The 25,328-nt window shown below is 44.8% G+C and overlaps 1 protein-coding gene across 5 annotated transcripts in view; it reads right to left on the reverse strand.

Annotated features, from left to right (window-relative positions):
* The window catches only part of TMEM178B (transmembrane protein 178B), a 575,441-nt gene that overhangs the window by 203,419 nt on the left and 346,694 nt on the right, over positions 1-25,328 (reverse strand). The window lies entirely within an intron of this gene.

Genomic DNA, 25,328 nt, shown 5'->3' on the forward strand with positions numbered 1-25,328 from the left:
TTAGGATTCCACCGACTCCGACTCCACGACTCCGACTCCTCTAATTTGCATATTACAATTTTGTTGATTAAAAGTATGTAACATGAAATTCGTCTCTTAACTGCCAACGCTTAAGAATTTTACAAGACAACTGAAGTGAGAAGGATATGTAGACTACTATATTTATTCCCTTTAGACTAAAACTAGTCCATGGTAAGAGTACTTGTAAAAGGTACAAACCGAAACAAAGAACATCTATCAGGCCCTAGGCAATGTAAGTGTGGGTACATGTAAGAATGATGTGCAGGTACTCTGCAGGGAAATGAGGAGATTGTAAACAGACAACACCTCTGTGTTCAATGTGCACAGCATTCTCAGTGGATTCCCTGCAGCTCTGTGGGGAGTGCATATGTAGAGTATAGTACTACTGTGTAACAAAGTAAACCTGAGACAGATGAAATTAAAGTTTTATACATACCTGGGGCTTCCTCCAGCCGCCTTCAGGATAATCAGTCCCTCGTTGTCCTCCTCCACCACCTGGATCTTCTGCTATGAGTCCAGGTACTTGAGCCAGTCAGGCGTAGTGCGCATGCACACACTCCGCCGCCAGGAGCATACTACACCTGTGCAGCACTATTGCGCGGGTGCAGAATGTCCCTGGCTGTGGGAGCGGCATGCGGCCGGACAGCGCTGACTGGCTGAATTACCAGGACTCATAGCAGAAGATCCGGGTGGTGGAGGACAGTGAGGGAATGATTAGCCTGAAGGGGGCTGGAGGAAGCCCCAGGTATGTATAAAACTTTACTTTTCATCCGTCTCAGTTACCCTTTAATTTGTAGTCACCAAACCAAATTTTAATAACATATCAAATTATTTGATTTCATCAGCAAAGGGAGAGTGCATACATTTGCATAAATCAGCATCAATGCAGAATTATTTCCAACTCGTTGACCATCTCTATTAGTGACACAGCTACACATCAGGCTTTATTCTTACAACATAGATGTTATTTAGTATATATAAGAGATTCCTGTGTACACATCATATATACAGTCACAATCAGATATGTATATCTGACCTTAAAAATACGGGGACTGCTTTATTGAAGCAGCACAAGTAACTAATTTTGATTGGTTTATTTCATTTTTGTGGACTAAGCACAGCTATTACTGTATATATACTGTATATATACATTATTTTTAATGACTATTATCTGAGAAATAGAACATTTTATCATATTTTCTATTTTAATTACAGTTACAAATTCATTAGGAGTCGGAGTCGGTGCATTTTTTACCGACTCCGACTCCAGGCACCCAAAATTGCCCGACTCCACGACTCCGACTCCAGAGCCCTGCTTATTACCCATTATCAGCAAGTAATCAGCAAGTGTAAATCATGGCTGTGAGCTGTGCCATTATTCTATGCTACTGTGTAAACACTGTAGGTTAACCCTTTCTCTGCTCCCAGGAATGTGCAGGAAGAAATCATTGTATGATCTCTGTAAGAGTTTTATAAGTTGTAACAATGAAGTGTTTTCCTTTAAAGGTTATTATGCTGTTGCTTATCTTTTAGAGCAGAAAGAATGTTCTGAGTTCAGGTCCGCTTTAAAACACATGTTAAGAAATGTATTTACATTCTGCTTCACAGAAACACTATATAGACTGTAAAGTCAACTAGGGTGTTTTAATCATTTGTATTATCCTTTAAATAAATAGATTTTATAGTTTAGATTCATTTTAGAGCCATTTCACCCATATAGCTTTGCTGACAGCCAAACAACAGTCGATCGGCTGTCTTTTTACATATCAAGGTAGCCATACACATATAGATTTGTGTCCAATTGTTCCAACCTCTCTGTGATTGAAATTAATTCAGCAAGGAATCAATTCTGTCCATACACTGTAGATGACTGCAGCAAGGAATCTATTGAAAAATTGAACGATCCACAGCATTGCACTGTTCGATATAGTCCAACGCAATATGGGTCACCAATCGGCTGCCACTCCTGCCCTGCAGGGCCGGATTTGTACTTTTTACCGCCCAAGGCCCACTACCTTGAGCCGCCCCATGACAACAGCGGGATTAGGATTCAGGGTTTTTGGACATAGGAAAGGGAAGAGGTTCAAATACAGAAACTGATAAATCAGGATACTAGGGTTAGGTATTTACAAAAAAAAAAAGTGGTTAGTGGAGATTAACGGCTAAGCCTTTTGGAAATTTAGGGTGAGGCTAGGCATTGGAGAATAGGATTATGGAAAAAAGGTTAAAATTAAAGTGGCCTTGAGATGGTACATTGGGCTTTATTTATACTTACCTGGGACTTCCTTCAGCTCCATAAGCACTGTGTGGCCTCCCTCGCCGTCCTCTTCAGCCCCTCCACTTATGCAATATGCCTCCCGGATATCCGTCTGGCAGTGCTCTTCTGCACATGCGCAGCTCAGCCGCATGTACACCCCTCCTTGCGCTACCACGGCCAGGAGCATTCTGCACCGGATACTCCCGAAGACAAGAGCGTTGCAGGGTCACGCGCATTGCAGGGGATTACTGGGAGTCATAGCGCTAGAACGGAGGGGGCAATGAGGACGGCGAAGGAGGCCACAGTGCTCATGGGGTTGAAGGAAGCCCCAGGTAAGTATAAATAAAGCCCAGTGTAGTCAGGTTAGAGATTCTGATCACAAGATTAGGGTAATTCAATTGACTGAGGACAGTAACTCTGTTCTCTGTAAAGTGCTGCAGAAGGTATCGGTGCTAGATAAATACAAAATGATAATAATATGGTAGACATTAAACTATGACTATGGTAGGATTAGATTGTGAGCTCCACTGAGGACAGTCAGTGACATGACTCTGTACTCTGTAATGTGCTGCAGGAGATGTCAGTGCTATATAAATACATAATAATAATATGGTAGGACATTACACTATGACTATGGTGGGATTAGAGTGTGAGCTCCACTGAGGACAGTCAGTGGCATGACTATGTGCTCTGTAATGTGCTGCAGGAGATGTCAGTGCTATATAAATACATAATAATAATATGGTAGGACATTACACTATGACTATGGTGGGATTAGAGTGTGAGCTCCACTGAGGACAGTCAGTGGCATGACTATGTGCTCTGTAATGTGCTGCAGGAGATGTCAGTGCTATATAAATACATAATAATAATATGGTAGGACATTACACTATGACTATGGTAGGATTAGATTGTGAGCTCCTCTGAGGACAGTCAGTGACATGGCTATGTGCTCTGTAATGTGCTGCAGAAGATGTCAGTGCTATATAAATACATAATAATAATATGGTAGGACATTACACTATGACTATGGTAGGATTAGATTGTGAGCTCCTCTGAGGACAGTCAGTGACATGGCTATGTACTCTGTAATGTGCTGCAGAAGATGTCAGTGGTATATAAATACATAATAATAATATGGTACAACATTAGACTGACTGTAATAGGGATTAGAATGTGAGCTCCTCTGAGGGACAGTCAGTGACATGACTATGTACTCTGTAATGTACTGCAGGAGATTTCAGTGCTATATAAATACATTATAATAATATGGTACAACATTAGACTATGACTGTAATAGGGATTAGAATGTGAGCTCCTCTGAGGGACAGTCAGTGACATGACTATGTACTCTGTAATGTACTGCAGGAGATTTCAGTGCTATATAAATACATAATAATAATATGGTACAACATTAGACTATGACTGTAATAGGGATTAGAATGTGAGCTCCTCTGAGGACAGTCAATGACATGACTATGTACTCTGTAATGTACTGCAGGAGATTTCAGTGCTGTATAAATGCATAATAACCTGGTACAACATTAGACTATGACTTTAGTAGGGATTAGAATGTGAGCTCCTTTGAGGACAGTCAGTGAAAGGGCTATGCACTCTGTAGCAGATGTCAGGGCTATAAAAACACACAAAAATATCATAGTACATCAGAATAGGTTTATGGTACATAATATAGTAGGACATTAGACTGACTATAATAATAAAAAAGAATACCCCATACAGTATATAAATAGGTTTGTGTGTGTGAAGGTGAAATGACTGTGGGAGGGAGGAAGACAAGGGGAATGCTGCCTTATTAACAACATGAAAAGAGAGCCCGGGCTGCACGGAGATAAGGGAGAAGCCAGCTAGCAGGGTGGAAGGGGGGCGACAGGCAGCAGCCAGCAGTGTTATAGCAGCGTGAGGTCACAGGCTCCGGGGAGAGGAAGGAGGAGGGAGACAGCTGGTCACTCAGGACTCCACAACAGCGTAGGGTAAAGTGTGCAGAATGCCTGCAGTTCTGCACACACAATTCTCCCTCCTCAATCCTCACTGAGCTGATTCCATGCCTAGTTGCCTAATGCCTACCCGTCTGCCACAGTGCCACTACTGCTGGGTGCTGGCTTCTTCCTCCTCGGCTCAAATCTCCCGGCTGGTCTCTTCTCAGTCCCGCCCCCCCACTGTCATAGAGGAGGGAAGGGGATGGGCGCTCTCCTCCGTGCAGTGAAGCATGCAGGATCAGGAAGGACTGGAGGACAGCGCGGCAGCAAACAGCTGATCTGCCTGCCGGTGTGAGACATCCGCCCCAGCTCTGCTGTCGGCAGGTTTCCGCCCTAGGAACCGGCCTAGGTTGCCTGTGCGGAAATCCGGCCATGCTGCCCTGGTCTATTAACGTTTTCCATTTGGTCCAATCAATATTTTTAGGCCAAAATAGATCGATCAGACATGTTTTTGCTATTAAATTCCAGCAGATTTGATCAAAGTGATCAAATTCATAGTGCCACATTAATCCATGCCATGCACTAATGAGGATCAACCAGTCTGAAACAGTCTGTATGCATATTGGATTTTTGTGGCTCTGTACAATCAACAAGCTGACACATCGTTGCATTCCAGCAGCTCTGGGGGTGTGGCTAGCTTACAAAGACAGCAAAGGATGATATTTGCATATTCAGCAGTGATGCATTGTGGGAGACCTTGTATATTCACTCCAACCTGAATAATCGCAAATACCTTCTGTTTTAAGAAGGCAAACTTTTGTTGTTTTGCATAGCATTTTAGTAAGAGGGCTTTTTGGTCCTTTGTAGCTCCTTACACACTCTTAGGAGTTCTGGTTCACCATGAGCTCGCTGGGCAATCTGCAAATCTGCCAGGAATCTATCAGCAAAATCGATGTGTGTATGGCCTGCTTTACAATTAGAGCTTTCAAATCAGAGGCTAGTTTGGTGGTTGTACAACTGTCCACCAATTGCAGCACTCATCATGTTTCTTGATGGCTGCATACAGTGTCTATCAGATGAATCTGCTGCTGAGCCATCCTAATAGATTTGGGTAGGACCGCTGGAGAACATGGTTTCAGTGGGATGTGACACTCAACAGGAATTTGCACAAAAGGACAACAGCCAAACCTTCACAGTAAGGGCCCTTACACTGAAAATCTGGATCTCTATTGTAAACGCACAGTGAATGTGATTATGTTCATTTAAAAAGTGTGTTTTCTTTCACCGTGATTTTCAGCAGCTATTAATAAAGCTAATAGCGGCCAATCGCAAGCGCACAAAAAATGCAGCATGCAGCGCCTTCCGTAACCGCTGTAAATCAAATTGCATCAGTGGAAAAGAATGCCCTTGCGATCGATAAAATGCAAGCACTCCGATAACTGAATCAGAGTGCAGCCGGTGGAAAATGGCCCTAAGGGCTGTATCACATGTTGGGCAATTCTGCGGCGACTGGGCTGCACCGCCGATTGGCAAAAGCGCTAGTGCAGTGTCTCCTTATGGGAGCTTTCACACTGCAGTGTTGTGATCATGTTGCGCTCACAAAAGTGCTGCACGCAGCATTCCAGGAGAGATTGTGTTGTGATTATCATTCCTGGAACAAGAATCGCAAATGCAGTCACTGAAAAATCGTAATCGCTAAGCGCTAGCGGTTTTTCAGTGATTTTCAGTGAGAAAAGGCCCTAACAGCTGTGGCAATCAGCATCTCTCTAAATTGGGGCGTTTCCTGTTAGAGCACATGAAACTTCTGACTGTCCAGAACAGAGGTAAACAGTGGCAGTAAATGGCAAACAGGTATGGCTGCTGCTGTTTATGTGTACAATGGGTAGTCAAAGGCTTTGCATGGTTACTAGCATTGATCCAACAAACATGTACATTAGCTGCATTGGGAAGGGAGACATTTCTGCTAACAAATCACTGAAAAGTTAACAAAGTTGTTACTTAAAGAGAACCTGTACTGAGTAAAATTATTTAAAATAAACACATAAGGTAACTTCAAATTAACATTAAATAGTTACCTTGCTATCAGTTCCTCTCAGAAACTCACCATTTTCTTCTTACAGTGATCCCTTCCAGTTCTGACAACATTTTGTCAGAACTGAAATATATCAGTTGCTGTCGGTTATATATCAGTTGCTGTCAGTTACAGCTGAGTGGAGAACTGATGTGTCCATGTTTCCCTATGGCTCAAGTGGGTGATATTACAGTTTAACTGTGTGCTGACCAGAAAGCTGTTATGGTGTAATGGCCATTTTCAAAATGGAGGACGGAGAATTCCATTGATCACAGTGGACAAACAGGATGCAGGAGAGGAAAAAGAGATTGAGGAGTAGACTACACAGGAGGTAAGTATGACTTGTGTATGCTTATTTTGACTTTTAATTTTCAGTTCAGGTTTTCTTTAAGAAATGAGATGCTAGAAGTTGTGATTTGCTAATCACAAATTCTACCCCATGGTTAAAGGAAACCTGAGATGAATAAAAAAAAAAGTTATACATACCTAAGGGCTTCCTCCAGCCTCCTTCAGGCCGAATGTTCCCTTGATCCTCCGATAAGTGGCCCAGTAAATCCGTCAGTCGGGGCGTACAGCACATGCACGGGTGCCCCATCATGCTCGAGCGCCCAGGAGCGCTGTGTGATTGTACAGTACTACTGCACAGGTGCAGAATGCTCCAAGCAATGAGGGTGAGCGTGCATGGACTGCTCATGAGCTGACTCAGCCTCGCTTGGCGGATTTACCAGGCCGCCTAGCGGAGGATCGACGCGGCCCAGAAGGACGGTGAGGGAACATTCGGCCTGAAGGGGGCTGGAAGAAACTCCAATATGTATAACTTTTTTTATTCATCTCGGATACACTTTAAAGGGATACTGTAGGGGGGTTGGGGGAAAATGAGTTGAACTTACCCGGGGCTTCTAACGGTCCCCCGCAGACATCCTGTGTTGCCGCAGCCACTCACCGATGCTCCGGCCCCGCCTCCGGTTCACTTCTGGAATTTCAGACTTTAAAGTCTGAAAACCACTGCGCCTGCATTGCCGTGTCCTCGATCCCGCTGATGTCATCAAAAGCGCACAGCGCAGGCCCAGTATGGTCTGTGTTTTGCGCAGTACACTCCTGGTGACATCAGCGGGAGCGAGGACACGGGCGTGCAGGCGCAGTGGCTTTCTGACTTTAAAGTCAGAAATTCCAGAAGTGAACTGGAGGCGGGGCCGGAGCATTGGTGAGTGGCTGCGCCAACACAGGATGTCTGCGGGGGACCATTAGAAGCCCTGGGTAAGTTCAACTCATTTTCCCCCGACCCCCCTACAGTATCCCTTTAAGGCTAAGTAGCATATTTGGGTGAAATACTCTCGTTATCTATACACAGAATTCAGAGGTTGGGGTAGCAAAGCACAAATTCTGGCACTTGGTTCCAATAATCAGCAGCTGTGTAAACTGTTGAGTGATTTGCTAACCTCAACTTACACCTCCTTAGAGAAGCTAATAAGAATGCCAGATTTATTATTTGCTGACCACTAATTACTTTTAAAGGACCACTATCGCGATAAATTGTAAAATGTGAAATACATGTGTAATGATCAGTGGTACTCTGCTGATCAGAGTGAGCTCAAACAGACTAGTTAGTAATACAACAGTAATAAGTATAGCAAAATGTCAGTATTTTAATAAAGGTGTGGTAACACGTGTTTAGGTGCACAGTAGCTCAGGAGTACTCCTAAGTAATAGCCCCTGGCTGTGGGGACTATCACTAATCCTAGAGAGGTCGTACAAGCAGGGTCGGTAACTGATCGGTCAGGTCGCAGTACAAAATCGGTAAGCAGTATCGTAGTCAGAGTATAGCCAAGGTCGGCAACAATCAGATATGCAGAGGTACAGAATCAAAGGGCAAGGACAGAGTCGAGGTCGAGGTCGAGTCGAGGTCGGGAACAAGACAGATAGGCTGAGTACAGAATCGTGAGGCAAAAGGATAGTCAGAAGTTTAGGCAAGGTTCATACACATAAAGGCAAACAATGTAAGTTATAATTATAGCTATCAATAAGATCCTAAGCTATGTGTGAAATCCCCGGGGTCCTACCGAATCAAAACACACTGGGAACTAACTAAGGTCTGAGAGCTTAACCGCAAAGTTTCAGCATCAGCAGACAACGATGTACTGACAACCCGGGTCTTAAATGCAAAAGGTAATGCCCGCGGCTCCGCCCACTCACCTCAACCAATCAGACGGCAAAGGGTCAGACCAGAGTTGTCAGCTGACCGGCATAAAGGTCCTGTCTCTGGGTGCGCGCGTGCGCCCTTCTGTTCTGATGCACCCTGGAGAGACCTGACCTGGTGGGAAGCGATGCAGAGGAGGCGGCAGCGGAATCCGCCGTGACGTCAGACGCGAGAGCGGCGGTCGCGCCGCTCTCCACTGCAGAGGTAATTTTGCTACTACTGACAACATGTAAACGCATACAAATAAGGAGTACATTTCTTCCAGATAAAAAATGAGCCATAAATTACTGTTCTCCCATCTTGCTGTCACTTACTGTATGTAGTAGAAATCTAACAGAACTGACAGGATTTGGCCTAGTCCAACTCTCCATGGGGGATTCTCGGCATGACCATTTATTCTTTATAAACGCACTCCTTGAAAAGGATTTATATAAATATGCTGGCCAGCCTCCCTGCTCATTGCACACTTTTTTAGCAGTTGGACGGGGCAACTGCCATTCACTAAGTCCTTTTGAAAATAAAGAAAACCCTGAGAATCCCCCTTGAGGAGATGGACCAGTCCAAAACCTGTCGGTTCTGTAAGATTTCTACTACCTACTGAAAGTGACAGCAAAATAGGAGAAAAGTAATTTATGGCTCATTTTACTCTGGAAGAAATGTACCTATTATTTGTATGTGTTTTCATGTGTTTTAAATTTTACAATTTTCGTGATAGTGGTTCTTTAAGACATCCACTAGGATGGCAATAGGGAATGCACGGCTCCCAACCATCCCTATCTTTAAGAAAAAAAACCCTCATCCATCTCTCTCTGGTCTCTTTCTCTGTCGTATTTGTCTTCCTTTTAGGTTTCATATATAAATCTGTATACATAAATACATGTATTAAAATAATGTATACTATGCTATTTCTTGGGCAGTGCGGGCAGGGCGACCGCCCTGGGCGCAGACCGGCAAGTAGAAGAAGGGGGGCCGCAGGCAGAAGGACATAACCACTAGGGAGCTGATAGATAGAAGATTACCAGCATGATCACCTTCCTTGATTCCTCCTGGGCTGCCTGCGTCAGACGTCAAGTCATCATCACGTCATTACCGCGTGATGACACCTGATGTCCTGTAGCGGTACTGCAGGTTGTCAGTGTGCGTCGCCCATGGAGTTGTCGGCTTTCCAGACTCTCTTTGCCTATGTGTTCTCCTGGTCCCTGCTTGCTCCAGGATGAGCGGCTGGTCACTAGTAAGTAGGCAGATCTACTTGTGACCTGTGGTTGTGTAACTGTCCCTAAAGAGTAAGGATTCCCTAGTCCATGGGGGTGGGGGAAGGGGGCACAACTTTTACACTCTCGCCCTGGGTTAGTGTTGGGCGAACACCTGGATGTTCGGGTTCGGGTCCGTTCGGCCGAACATGGGCCAGATGTTCGGCATGTTCGGCCCGAACCCCGAACTCAATGCAAGTCAATGGGACCCCCGAACATGGCGGTTTTGGGAGCCCTATGGGGTCGCAGGCATAAGGGGGGAGCATGCCCCGATCGCGGGGGGGGGTCGGAAATTCCCCCCACCCCCTCCGCTAGCGCTCCCCCCTCTGCCCGCTTCCCCATAAAAAAAGTTTGCGGAAAGTTACCTACTAGTGGTGGGCTGGCTGGCTGTGGTGAGATGGATCATGAGTGGAGGAGTCCGACTAGTCTAGGAGCCGCGTTGAGGCCGGGCAGCGGGCGGTTCAGCGGTAGTACCCTTGTGGTACTTCCGCCCTTTCTCTGACCTCACGTCCTCTACGTGATGACGCATACGAGGGTACGCGTCACGCTGAACTGCCCGCTGCCCGGCCTCAACGCGGCTCCTAGACTAGTCGGACTCCTCCACTCATGATCCATCTCACCACAGCCAGCCAGCCAGCCCACCACTAGTAGGTAACTTTCCGCAAACTTTTTTTATGGGGAAGCGGGCAGAGGGGGGAGCGCTAGCGGTGGGGGGAATTTACGACCCCCCCCCCCCCCCCCCCGCGATCGGGGCATGCTCCCCCCTTATGCCTGCGACCCCATAGGGGGGCCGTATTCGGGCGAACAGGGCCCTGTTCGGCCGGGCATTGAGTAGTTCGGGCGAACCCGAACTAAAAGGCCGAACACCATCAGGTGTTCGGCCGAACTCGAACATCACCCGAACAGGGTGATGTTCTGCAGAACCCGAACAGTGGCGAACACTGTTCGCCCAACACTACCCTGGGTGCAGTTTAGCCTAGAAACTGCCCTGGTGCCATTCATTGTTATCTTCCAACTTCAGTCTGCAGCTGGTATACCTTTTTCTTTTAGGAAACTTGCTGGAAATGATGGAGTTGGTATACAGGTATAGTTTGGTGTGAAAGATTCCTGGAATTGTACTTTGTTGGTCTCTTTGGCTTACAAGTCAGCTCAACATCAGGAAACCATCTTTTCAGAATCCTTTCTCGCCCGTACAGGGGTGAAGAGGCACCCAGAACGGACAAAACTTTGTTAAAAGCACAATAAAAGTACATTTATAAAATATTTAGTCAGTATTTGCAAATTGTAAAATCTTTCTACCCTCTGATTTACATTCTGAAATGTATCACGTGGCTACATCTTTAGTCCTGTCAGGTGATCTCTGTGGAATTTTAGTTTGCTGAGAGTTCTAAAGCCAGTAGAAAATATACCTGGTCTCCAGGATACTCAGAAAAGTGTGGTGGAGGGGTTGAGAGAATTTTGCATAGCTAAACAGCCTAGGCTGTGACATCACTGGGAGGGCGGGGCTATATACCAATATACAGTAATATTTAGATATAGGAAGTGTTTTTGATGCTGAAACCAGGTCAATTACAGTAAAAGTTGGTATCCTGAATATACTCATGAGTTTTTCATTTGTGGGGCTAATTGGACCATGCCTTGTAAGGGTTTTTTCGGCCTTCCTCTGGATCAACAGGGATATGTGAGGGAGCAGGCTGGTGTTGTACTTTGTTCTCTGGTTGAACTCGATGGACGTATGTCGTTTTTCAACCAAAATAACTATGTAACTATGAAGAATGACCTTAGTCCAGTGTTTAGCTATGGTCGCTTTGACTGCTAGGAACAGGAAAGTAATCCAATTGTCTTTAGAGAGAGCCAATCCTTCGATTTTTGTATGCAGAACTTATTCCCAGGGATTTTTCCCGGACCTTTCATAGATGTTATTTAAAAGCTGGACCGATAAGAAGCCTCCTGTCTGCACAGATCCCACCTCTCACCTGCAGGGCATTTATCTATTTTGAATTCAATTTATAGTTTTTTCACAGAAAGACTGAAAAAGAGTGTTTTATTTTACAACTGGCCTCTGTTAGGCCTTGTTCACACTAGGGAAGTTTTTGTACGCTTTTCACAACACACTGCCCTGTGACCTGTGCTAGGTGCAGCTTTTTCCATTCATTTTGATTCACCATGTTCAGATCTCTGCACTTTGTTACTGTCCATTTGAGAAACATGGTGTTGCATGTATTTCTGTGCACTGCGCTGTGAAGCCGCTCAGCAATGCAAGTGAATCAGTGTGCTTTTTTTTTTTTTTTCTCGCATAGTAGTGCATAGCAATGCACTTTGGAGGTGCGATTTTTACCCCTAATTAATAAAATAAATTGAAATTAAAACAAATCGTTATTGACAAATTCTACATCAAATAAGCAAAACATGCTAAACAAAAATGCGTTCAAGCGCTTGTAAAACGCATGGGTCTGCTTAATAAACCTCAACAAACTGAAGCACGTTATGAAAGGACATTTCTGAGTTTTAAAGTGAACCCGAGGTGAGAGTGATACGGAGGCTGCCATATTTATTTACTTTTAAACAATACTATTTGCCTGGCAGTCCTGCAGATCTATTTGGCTGCAGTAGTGAACTGAATGACACCAGAAACAAGCATGCAGCTAATCTTGTCAGTTCTGACAATATTGTCAGAAACCCCCGACTTGCTGCATGCTTGTTCACGGTCAGTGGCGTAAGTAAGGAGCTTGGGGCACTGGTGCGAGTGTTACATGGGGCCCCATGCACTGTATTAATATGGAGCCCCAAGGACAGCTGTAGTGTCAGAGAGGTGAATTTAGAGTAAGAAAACAGTGTGTTAAGGGATACCCGTAGTGACATGTGACATGATGTAATAGACATGGGTATGTACAGTGCCTAGCACACAAATACCTATGCTGTGTTCCTTTTTTTTTCTCTGCCTGAAAGAGTTAAATATCAGGTATGTAAGTGGCTGACCCAGTCCAGACTCAGACAGTAAGTGACTACAGTGTGACCCTCACTGATAAGAAATTCCCCTTTTTATCTCTTTCTTGCTCTCAGAAGCCATTTTCTGCTAGGAAAGGGTTTTATAGTTGGAATTTCGTATCAGTGAGGGTCACACTGTAGTCACTTCTGTCTGAGTCAGGACTGAGTCAGCCAATCACATACCTGATATTTAACTCTTTCAGGCAGAGAAAGAAAAAAAGGAACACAGCATAGTTATTTGTGAACACTGTACATACACATGGCTATCTCATCATGTCACATGTCACTTCGGGTATCCTTTAAGGCTATCCACTGCAGTGCACATATAGAGGTGTTCATTACCAGCATTACACCAATAAAAAGCTAATAAGATGGATGAAGGAGAGCCCCTAGTGGGCCCCTCTGGTTCAGGGGCCCCCAAAGCAGTTTCTACCTCTGCACCCCCTATTGCTACGCCACTGTTCACGGTCTATGGCTGAAAGTATTAGAGGCAGAGGACCAGCAGGGCAGCCAGGCAACTGGCATTGCTTAAAAGGAAATAAATATGGCAGCCTCCATATTATTCTCACCTCAGGTTCCCTTTAACCACTTGAGGACTGCAGTATTGAACACCCCTAAAGACCAGGCCATTTTTTAAGAAATGGGCCACTGCAGCTTTAAGGCCAAGCTGCAGGGCCACACGACACAGCACACTAGTGATTCCCCCTTTCTCTCCACCAACAGAGCTCTCTGTTGGTGGGGTCTGATCGCCCCCCAGATGTTTGTTTGTTTATTTATGTATATTCTTTTTAATAAAAAAGTGTTGTTGTTTTTTACGTATGTATTTATGTATGTATTCCCCCCTCCCTCCCTCCCCCCGCCAGCCAATCCCCATGATCAGCTGTCATAGGCTTCAGCCTATGACAACCGATCACCCCTGTGCCTCTGGAGGGGACAGCTGTCCCCAGTACAGCGCTGCTGCTGATCGCAGCGCTGTACCAGTGATTAGATGGCGGTTTCGCCGTCTAACAATCTCCCGAGTGGCAACCGCCGCTCGGAGACTGAAGGCTCCACCCCACTCTGGCCACCAAGCAGGAGATGCGCGCACAGCCTGCGCAAGATCTCCTGCAAAACAGAGCCCAAGGACCTTACGCCGATCAGCGTTAGTCGGTCCTGGGGCTGCCGCCGCGGCCACGCCCATCGGTGTGCCGCAGTCGGCTAAAGGTTAATCATTACCGACGAATTCAAATGCACTGCACAGCAACTCACTGCTGTAGTGTGAATGATAAAATGAAAGTCTATGGAAATAAAACGCACACTATGTCAAAACTCACTGCAACTGATATAATGTGAATGAGCCGCTTTTGCCGCCTGGGCTTCTAAAGGTTTTAGTCCCTCCCATGCTAGATGTAAGTAGCTGCTCTCCCCCTCACCCCCATTTGTGTATGCAGAGTGATTGCAGTGGAGCATCCCAAGGTCTTCCCCTCTTCAGCATCTACTCCAGCCTTTCACTGTGCCGCAGCATCTTCCCATAGTCACATGACATGCATCTGGAGCCTATGGAGAGATGCAGCTGCATGATGATAGGCTGAAGTGCAGACTGAAGAGTAGAAAACCAAGTAATTGTGTTGTGCAGTGAACGTTCTTCGGGTGGCTTCATGGTAGGGCCGGCTCCGCCTGTAATGGCGAACTATAATAGCAGCTGGTGACAAAAAATAGTGCCTCAAGGTCCATGTATGTCCCCCAGTTGTTTCTTCTGTTTACCTGGTCAGGGTGCCTTTGCCTAACTTTGCCAGCAGGACTGTGGGCAGCCGCATACCAGGCAGTCCAGGAAATGAGCTTGTGCTGCACAAATCTGCTTCCGAATTTTAAAAAAAACACGCATGAAGTAAAAGCCATTTCCACAACTTTCATGCTGATCTCAGAATGCTTAAACACGTACCTGGAACAAGTGTGCAGCCAGTGGAGTCAGACTTCAGTAAGGTCACCTGATCTGCACACTCACTCCGGGTCACTGATTCAGGGCTGGAACCCACTAGAGCGATTTTTTTGAGCGTTTAGGAAGCGATTCAAAACGCTAGCGATTTTCCTAATCGTTTAGCTAATGTTAATGGATCGGCCAAGTTCCACTGGAGCGATTGCGATTACCAAAATCACAAACGCCGGACATGCAGCATTTTTGAGCGTTAGCGTTTTGCGTTAGAGGTTCTGCAGTGTAAATTACACAAACGCTGGCGTAATTGCTCATGAATCGCTGTACAGAGCGATTTGCTAGCATTAAATACTGCACACTGTAAAAAAAAAAAAATTGAAAGGATCAATCAGAATTAAAAACGCTAATCGCAAATCGCTACACAATTCCTGGCAAAAATCTTACACTTTTTAAAATCGCCAGCAAAATCATCAGAAAACGCTCATGAAATCGCTTACAATCATTAAAAATGCTAGCGATTGCGATTAGTGATTTGTAGTGACAAGAAAAGACAAGACAAATAACATTTATATTGCGCTTTTCTCCTTGCGGACTCAAAGCGCCAGAGCAGAGCAGCAGCCACTAGGGCACACTCTATAGGCAGTAGCAGTGTAAGGGAGACTTGCCTAAGGTCTCCTACTGAATTAGTGCTGGCTTACTGAACAGGCAGAGCCGAGATTCGAACCCTGGTCTCCTGTGTCAGAGGCAGAGCCCTTAACCATTACACCATCAGCCAACTGCTAGTGGGTTCCAGGCCTTGGAAATGATTTTAGGGGAAAAAAAAATCAGCAGAGCAGTCAGGCAAGTAACTTTTTTAAAAAAGGAATAAAGTCATGATATTTCTCTAACTCTAAATGTCCAGTTTAGATCACAGTGATCTACACAAATTGCTCAGAGGCTATAAAAGGAATAACAGGTGGGAGGCTGAGTAGTGCCCAATCCCACTGCCTCCTGCACAGCATCCTAGAAATACTTGCATGGCATGATCATCCCATAAACCCCCACCCCGCCACATCACCTGCACGGAGGACAAAACTGAGAGCACTCTGGTCAGGGGCGTAGCAATGGGGGTGCAGAGGTAGCAACCGCACGGGGCCCTTGTGCCAGAGGGGCCCTCCCTCAACGGCAGTATTAGCTCTTTATTGGTCCTGTGCTCATAATAATCACTTCTATAGATACGTTGAATAGTGGTAATCATTAACAAACTGTTCCCCATCCTCTTCTTGCATCTCTGACACTGTGGTTGCCATTGGCAGGTTTTGGTGAGCCGTATCAATTGTTATGTATATAGAGTGCTTGGGGGGGCCCCATTGTAAAACTTGCATCAGGGCCCACAGCTCCTTAGCTACGCCACTGGCTCTGGTTGCTTGCTTTGACATGGCAGCCTTCATCCTGAAAGCATCAGGATCCAGCTAGAACACAGCTTGAAGTACTTGCATGATATCGTCACTGGAACTTCAGAGGGGTTTATAAATATAAGGAGATTTTTTTGTTAGGGGAAATAAGGATCGTTTTTAGTGTTACAATGCGGGGAGGGGGTTCAAGGGAAGGAGGGAGGTGGGGTTGGACAATAAAATTGATCTATAACTTTTAAGTCATGGATTTACACTCATAAGCTTGACACATTCAGTGCCTATAGGAATCCCTTGAGATAAATACACTGTGTGCTGCGTGTGAGCTGTACATCTTACTCCCCCTACTCGTGCAGATCTAGGGTAAAGTTCAGCCTAACCCTGAATGACAAATACGCCTTCTGGCTGCCTCTGTTAGTTTCACTTTCACTTCTTTTCTCGCTCTCAGAAATGGCGTCTGCTGACATGAGGAAGGAGCTGCTGGATTGTTCTATCTGCCTGAACATTTACACGGACCCCGTAATACTGAGATGTGGACACAACTTCTGCCGGGGCTGCATTGATCGTGTGCTGGACTCACAAGAGGGGTCTGGACGTTACTCCTGCCCAGATTGCAGAGCAGAGTGTGTGGAGCGGCCTGTCCTGATCAGGAACATAACTCTGTGTAACATTGTGGAGAGTTTCCAGCCTGGTCAGCCACATCAGGAGGAGAGCGGAGTCTTCTGTACCTACTGTGTAGACTCTGCTGTACCTGCTGTTAAGACGTGTCTTCACTGTGAAGCTTCTCTGTGTGATAAACACCTGAGAGTCCACAGCAAGTCACCAGAGCATGTCATCATTGACCCCACCACTTCCCTGAGGAACAGGAAATGCTCTGTGCACAAGAAGATCCTGGAGTACTACTGCACTCAGGATAACATCTGTATCTGTGTGTCCTGCAGGCTGGATGGAGAGCATAAAGGACACAAGGTGGAGATGCTGGATGAGGCTTCTGAGAAGAAGAAGAGAAAACTGAAACAGGATGTGCAGGAGCTAATTACACAGAGAGAAAAGGCTGAGAAAAGTCTTCAGAGGCTGCAAGATTTAATGACCGGGATACCAGTGAAAGCAGCTGGTACTATAGAGAGAGTCACAGCCTTGTTTAGAGACCTTCAGAGACGGCTTGAAGTCCTGGAGCAGAGAGTTCTGAGTGAGGTCTCCAGGCAAGAAGAGGAGGAGTCACGCTCTGTCTCCAACATGATTGGGCAGCTGGAAATAAAGAAGGGGAAGCTGTCCAGGAAGATGCACCACATTGAGGAGCTGTGTAACATGAATGACCCACTGACTGTCTTACAGGAGGCCGACACAAGTGACATGTGTGACACTGAGGAGGAGCTTAAGGAGGACAAAGACAGAGAAGTCAAACAGCTCCGGGATGGAGGAGATCTGGATGTGGCTCTAATCTCACAGACATTACATACATTATCTGATGTCATAACAGGTGTGAAGGATGGGATCTATACTACGGAAACCCAACACATGTTACTGGATATAAATACAGCTGGTAAACATCTGATCATATCAGATGACAGGAAGACTGCAACCTGGACAGACATAATCCAAAATCGCCCAGAAACACCAGAGAGATTTCACCGTAATCAGGTGGCAAGCATCAACAGGTTCTCCTCTGGGCAATATTACTGGGAAGTAGAAAGTAAAACAGGTAACTGGATAATAGGCATGTGTTACCCCAGTATAGCTAGGCAGTCATATGCTGGTTATAATAACAAGTCCTGGGGTTTAGAAAAAAATGGAAATTGCTATAATGCAAGATATGACAATAAAGTTGTCACATTACCCCACACTGCCTCCAGTAACAGAATCAAGATCCATCTAAATTATGAGGCTGGGAAGTTGACTTTTTATGAGCCGTGCAACCCAATCAAACACCTACACACCTTCACTGCTACCTTCACTGAGCCCCTCCATGCTTTGCTAAATCTTGGGGGGGACTGTAGTATAAGGATAGAGAGAGCAGAGAGAGAGTGCAAGAAACCAGTGACAGCATAAGAAGCAGGCTCAGACTGAATGCAAATCTAGACAATAGTTTGGAACAGTGGGTGGAGCTATAACTGAACTGTTCCCTATTTGCATCTGGTGCTGGATTTCCTCTTCTACAGTTTTAGTATATTGTAATATTTATTTTTACTCCATATTATCTGTCACATGTAGCAGTGCTAGGTTTTAATAACTCAGTTGCTGCACAACCCTTATTCTCTGTTAATGTGAAACCATGTGTTCTGATATCATTATTAAAATGAACCTGTAACTGTAGGGGAGGAGGAGGCCATACTAAGGGCTCTTTCACACTACAGGCAGCGGTAAAAGGCTAAAACGCTGCGTTTTGGCTGCAGGCGTTTTGAAGGCGTTTTCAAGGCATTTTAACGCCAATACATCACTATCAATTGTAATAAGAAACGCCGCGGTAGGCCCAGAAAAAGCGCCTGGGAGCGTTGAAACGCAACGCTCCAAAACGCGGCGTTAGATGCGAAGGGTAATATGATAGTCTATGGACTTTAATTTTACCTTGGAAAACGCTCACTTTGGCCATGGCGTTAAAACGCCGAAAAAGCCCTCTAGTGTGAAAGGGCCCTAAGGAAAAAAAAAAAAAAAGGACCTGTAGCGAGAAGGATGCTAAAGTTGCTCTTTTAGACCGGATCCACATTATAAGCCCTTTTCTGAGAGCTTTGCTATTGATTAGCATTTTTTACAAATGTCTCCCATTCACTTTCATTAAAATCGTGGTTAATACCACGGCGATTTTTCATGTACGCGATTGCAGTGATTTTTACCGCAATTTTAATGAAAGTGATAATCGACCACAAAGCGCACAGAAAAGCACTTATAGTGTGGATCCGGCCTTATTTCCTCTTTATAAATGACAATCCATTGGCTGTCATAATAGTGTTCTACCTCCAATATTTTCAAAATCACTGACTCAGAATCAGCAGGCAAATCGGTTCCTCTGACTTCACTGGCTGCATTCCTGTTCCAGGCGTTACTCAGACACTACTGGAGCCAAACTATCAGCACAACGGCCAGATGACTGGCATTTGTCAAATATGACAGCAATTCATAGTCCTCCCAGTTTAGGTAATCTGTAGTGCCCTTTAACACTATGTAAGTTGGGCTGCAATAAGACAGCATTGCAGCTAAGTGAATAAGTCGCTCCACTTGGTACGATTGCGAAGCGATGATATGATCTGCTGCGTTGCAGTGCAAGTGTGAAAGGGCCCTTAGCCTCCCTGGTGGTATCCACGAGTCAGGATCGCGGTGGAAAAAAAAATTAGCCAGGAGCGGTAACCCCGAGTGTGACTTGTGGTAGCTGACAGGAGACTTGTTCAGAGAATAGCGCGCAGTGGGCGTTTTAACTCGCCTCCCCCATGATCCAGACGTCGGCAGCCATTCTCCCTCTTGTCTATGGAGGCTCTGCATTTCCCTGGTGAGATTGCCGGCTGTCGTCATGACGACAGCCGGCGATCTCACTAGAGGTTGCAGGGCCACCCGGAGGATGGTGCGAGAATTGCAGCGCTGGATCCCAGGGAGGTAAGTGCAGGGGGCTGCTGCAGGCTCTCTAGCAGCATGATTTTCTCCCAGTTTTGAGGTCTTAAAACCTACAAAAAATTGCACTGCTTTTAGACCCTAAAATCTGCAAAGAATTATAACACCAGGGGAGGGTTGAAGCGTACCTAAACTCTTGCATAGCAGACAAGGAAAACACATGTAGTTGCTGAGAAATTCACTTTGTGTGTGTTTAGAGAGCTAAGTCTTATTACCCATTATCAGCAAGTAATCAGCAAGTGTAAATCATGGCTGTGAGCTGTGCTATTATTCTATGCAAATGTGTAAACACTGTAGGTTAACCCTTTCTATGCTCCCAGGGATGTGCAGGAAGTAAACATTGTATGATCTCTGTAAGAGTTCTATAAGTTGTAACAATGAAATATTTTCCTTTAAAGGTTATTATTCTGTTGCTTATCTTTTAGGGCAGAAAGTATGTTCTGAGTTCAGGTCAGCTTTAAAATACGTTAAGAAATGTATTTACATTCTGCTTCACAGAAACACTATGTAGACTGTAAAGTCAACTAGAGTGTTATAATCATTTATATTATCCTTTAAAAAATAGATTGTATTGTTTAGATTCATTTTAGAACCATTTCACCCATATAGCTTTGTTGACAACCAAACAACAGTTGATCTACTGTCTTTTGACGTATCAAGGTAGCCATACACATATAGATCTTTGTCCAGTTGTTCCAACCTCTCTGTGATTGAAATTAATTCAGCGAGGAATCAATTCTGTCCATACACTGCAGAATGCCTGCAGCAAGGAATCTTTTGAAAAATTGAACGATCCACAGCATTGCACTGTTCAATGCAGTCTAACGCAATATGGGTCACCAATCGACTGCCACTCCTGCTCTGGTCTATTAAAGTTTTCCATTCGGTCCAATCAATATTTTTAGGCTAAAATAGATCGATCAGACATTTTTTGCTATTACATTCCAGCAGATTTGATCACAGTGATCAAATTCATAGTGCCACACTAATCCATGCCGTGCACTAATGAGGATCAACCAGTCTGAAACAGTCTGTATGCATATTGGATTTTTGTGGCTCTGTACAATCAACAAGCTGACACATCGTTGCATTCTAGCAGCTCTGGAGGTGTGGCTAGCTTACAAAGACAGCAAAGGATGATATTTGCATATTCAGCAGTGGTGCATTGTGGGAGACCTTGTATGCTCACTCCAATCTGAATAATCACAAATACCTTCTGTTTTAAGAAGGCAAACTTTTGTTGTTTTGCATAGCGTTTTAGTAAGAGGGCTTTTTGGTTCTTTGTAGCTCCTTACACACTCTTAGGCCTGGAACCCACTGAAATCCGCACACGCTAAACGCAACCGCTAGCGTTTTGTATGAGCGGTTTGCAAGCGGATTCATGCTTGTTTTAGGGTGCGTATTTAAAAAGTGTATTTTATGTGTCAGCGGTTGTGTAGCGTGTAGCGATTCGTGTTTTAATCCTGATTGGTCCTCTCAATTAATTTTAATTTTGTTACAGTGTGCTATAACTTCAAAACGCTAGCAAAACCGCTCCGTTTAGGTTTTGATAAGCGATAACGATAGCGTTTGCATACTTAACATTAAAGCGCTAACGCTCCCAATATGCTGCATGTTCTGCGTTTGCGTTTTTGGGAAACGTAAACGCTCCTGTGGAAGTTGCCCCATCCATTAACATTAGCTGAGCGTTTTGGCAAAACGCTAGCGTATCGCAGCGCTGCCAAAATGCTCACAAAACCGCTCTTGTGGGTTCCAGCCCTTAGGAGTTGTGGTTCACCATGAGCTTGCTGGGTAATTTGCAAATCTTCCAGGAATCCATCAGCAAAATCGATGTGTGTATGGCCTGCTTTACAATTAGAGCTTTCAAATCAGAGGCTAGTTTGGTGGTTGTACAACTGTCCATCAATTGCAGCACTCATCATGTTTCTTGATGGCTGCATACAGTGTCTATCAGATGAATCTGCTGCTGAACCATTGTAATAGATTTGGGTAGGACCGCTGGAGAACATGGTTTCAGTGGGATGTGACACTCAACAGGCATTTGCACAAAAGGATAACAGCCCAACCTTCACAGTAAGGGCCCTTACACTGAAAATCTGGATCGCTATTGCAAACACAGTGATTGTGATTATGTTCATTTAAAAAGTGTGTTTTCTTTCACCGTGATTTTCAGCAGATATTAATAAAGCTAATAGCGGCCAATCGCAAGCGCACAAAAAATGCAGCATGCAGTGCTTTCTGTAACTGCTGTAAATCAAATTGCATCAGTGGAAAAGAATGCCCTTGCGATCGATAAAATGCGAGCACTCCGATAACTGAATCAGAGTGCAGCCGGTGGAAAATGGCCCTAAGGGCTGTATCACATGTTGGGCAATTCTGCGGCGACTGGGCTGCACCGCCGATTGGCAAAAGCGCTAGTGCAGTGTCCCCTTTATGGGACCTTTCACACTGCAGTGTTGTGATCATGTTGCGCTCACAAAAGTGCTGCACGCAGCATTCCAGGAGAGATTGTGTTGTGATTCTCATTCCCGGAACAAGAATCGCAAATGCAGTCACTGAAAAATCGTAATCGCTAAGCGCTAGCGGTTTTTCAGTGATTTTCAGTAGGAAAAGGCCCTAACAGCTGTGGCAATCAGCATCTCTCTGAATTGGGGAGTTTACTGTTAGAGCACATGAAACTTCTGACTGTCCAGAACAGAGGTAAACAGTGGCAGTAAATGGCAAACAGGTATGGCTGCTGCTGTTTATGTGTACAATGGGTAGTCAGAGGCTTTGCATGGTTACTAGCATTGATGCAACAAACATGTACATTAGCTGCATTGGGAAGGGAGAAATTTCTGCTAGCAAATCACTGAAAAGTTAACAAAGTTGTTACTTAAGAAATGAGATGCTAGAAGTTGTGATTTGCTAATCACAAATTCTGCCCCATGGTTAAAGGAAACCTGAAATGATTAAAAAAAAAGTTATACATACCTAAGGGCTTCCTCCAGCCTCCTTCAGGCCGAATGTTCCCTTGATCCTCCGCTAAGTGGCCCAGTAAATCCGTCAGTCGGGGCGTACAGCACATGCATGGGTGCCCCATCATGCTCCTGCGCCCAGGAGCGCTGTGTGATTGCACAGTACTACTGCACAGGTGCAGAATGCTCCAAGCACTGGGGGTGAGCGTGCATGGACTGCTCATGAGCTGACTCAGCCTCGCTTGGCGGATTTACCAGGCCGCCTAGCGGAGTATCGACGCGGCCCAGAAGGACGGTGAGGGAACAATCGGCCTGAAGGGGGCTGGAAGAAACCCCAGATATGTATAACTTTTTTTATTCACCTCAGGTACACTTTAAGGCTAAGTAGCATATTTGGGTGAAATACTCTCGTTATCTATACACAGAATTCAGAGGTTGGGGTAGCAAAGCACAGATTCTGGCAGTGGATTCCAGTAATCAGCAGCTGTGTAAACTGTTGAGTGATTTGCTAACCTCAACTTACACCTCCTTAGAGAAGCTAATAAGAATGCCAGATTTATTATTTGCTGACCACTAATTACTTTTAAAGGACCACTATCGCGATAAATTGTAAAATGTAATATACATGTAAACGCATACAAATAAGAAGTACATTTCTTCCAGATTAAAATGAGCCATAAATTACTGTTCTCCCATCTTGCTGTCACTTACTGTATGTAGTAGAAATCTAACAGAACCGACAGGTTTTGACCTAGTCCATCTCTCCATGGGGGATTCTCAGCAAGGCTTTTATTCTTTATAAACATACTCCTTGAAAAGGATTTATATAAATATGCTGGCCAGCCTCCCTGCTCATTGCACACTTTTTTAGCAGTTGGACGGGGAAACTGCCATTCACTAAGTGCTGTTGAAAATAAAGAAAACCCTGAGAATTCCCCATGAGAAGATGGACTAGTCCAAAACCTGTCGGTTCTGTAAGAATTCTACTACCTACTGAAAGTGACAGCAAAATAGGAGAAAAGTAAGAAATGTACCTATTATTTGTATGTGTTTTCATGTGTTTTAAATTTTACCATTTTCGCGATAGTGGTCCTTTAAGACATCCACTAGGATGGCAATAGGGAATGCACGGCTCCCAACCATCCCTATCTTTATGAAAAAAAACCTCATCCATCTCTCTCTCTTTCTCTGTCGTATTTGGCTTTCTTTTAGGTTTCATATATAAATCTGTATAAATAAATAAATGTATTAAAATAATGTATACTATGCTAATTGTTATCACCAACGTCTAAATTACTGCATTGCTTCTTTTAAGTATTGAAATAAATGAAATGTAGTTATAATGAAAAGACCAGTGTGATCTGAAGCAATAAAGGATGCTTTTTACTCATAAATACTTCATGTTCTGTTTGTGAGCTGTGGTGGGCGTGTAAATGGAGGAGGGGCTTGCATGTGACTAGAGGTGTGGTGAGGCTGTGACAAGAGGAATGACAGTGACGTAACTGGAGGGCTAGTTGACTGAAGGTGTGTTGCACATGTGACTTGAGATGTTGTGGAGATGAGACCAAAGAGGACCAGTAACCACTCTCAGCAGAACATACAAAATTATTCAGGATACCCATTTTTATGTTAATTATTCTGGTTTCAACATCAGAAATGATTCTTATAACTATATATTGCTGTAAGTATGTAATCCTGCCCTGCCAGTGATGTTTAGCCTAGGCTTGATGTCACGCAGCATTCTGCCTCAGAGCACTCAGAGATAAATGTGACGTTCCTGCTCACTACTATTGACCTTGCCTGCAGTAAAGATGCTGGCGTCACCACTGATTAAAACGTCTGACCAAGAGTGGGGGGCGGCGGAGATTTGGATACCCACATCAAGCTAACTTTTTTCCCCATCTCAGGTATGCTTTAAAGGGAACCTTAACTCTAAAAAAAAAAAAAAAAATAGTTTTACTTACCTGGGGCATCTACCAGCCCCCTGCAGCCATCCTGTGCCCTCGCAGTCACTCATGGCTCCTCTGGTCCCCCGCTGCCAGCTAGTTTCGTTTTTGCCGACTGGGAGTCGGCCGGCCATCATGCGTACATTTTTACGCATTCCTGCTGGTGCATGATCAACAAGTACATTTTTACGCGTTACGGTGTAATGCGTAAAATTTTACACCCGTAACGCGTAAAAATGTACTTGTTGAAGTCTGCAATAGCTTCCTGCACCAGCAGGAATGCGTAAAAACGTACGCATGACGGCCGGCCGACTCCCAGTCGGCAAAAACGAAACTAGCTGGCAGCGGGGGACCAGAGAAGCCATGAGTGACTGCGAGGGCACAGGATGACTGCAGGGGGCTGGTAGATGCCCCAGGTAAATAAAACTCATGCTTTTTATTTAGAGTTAAGGTTCCCTTTAAATCCACCTGCTGCTGTCCTGGACCTTCTTATGGCCGCCCTGCTGGTTATCTATGAGCACATCCTGACTGGGCGTGTCAGTGGAACGGAGTGTCATTCATTGTTATCTTCCAACTTCAGTCTGCAGCTGGTATACCTTTTTTCTTTTAGGAAACTTGCTGGAAATGATGGAGTCGGTATATAGTTTGGTGTGAAAGATTCCTGGAATTGTACTTTGTTGGTCTCATTGGCTTACAAGTCAGCTCAACATCAGGAAACCATTTTTTCAGAATCCTTTCTCGCCCGTACAGGGGTGAAGAGGCACCCAGGACGGACAAAACTTTGTTAAAAGCACAAAAAGG

This window comes from Hyperolius riggenbachi, chromosome 3 (genome assembly GCF_040937935.1).
Source record: "Hyperolius riggenbachi isolate aHypRig1 chromosome 3, aHypRig1.pri, whole genome shotgun sequence".
NCBI classification, from domain to species: Eukaryota; Metazoa; Chordata; class Amphibia; order Anura; family Hyperoliidae; genus Hyperolius; species Hyperolius riggenbachi.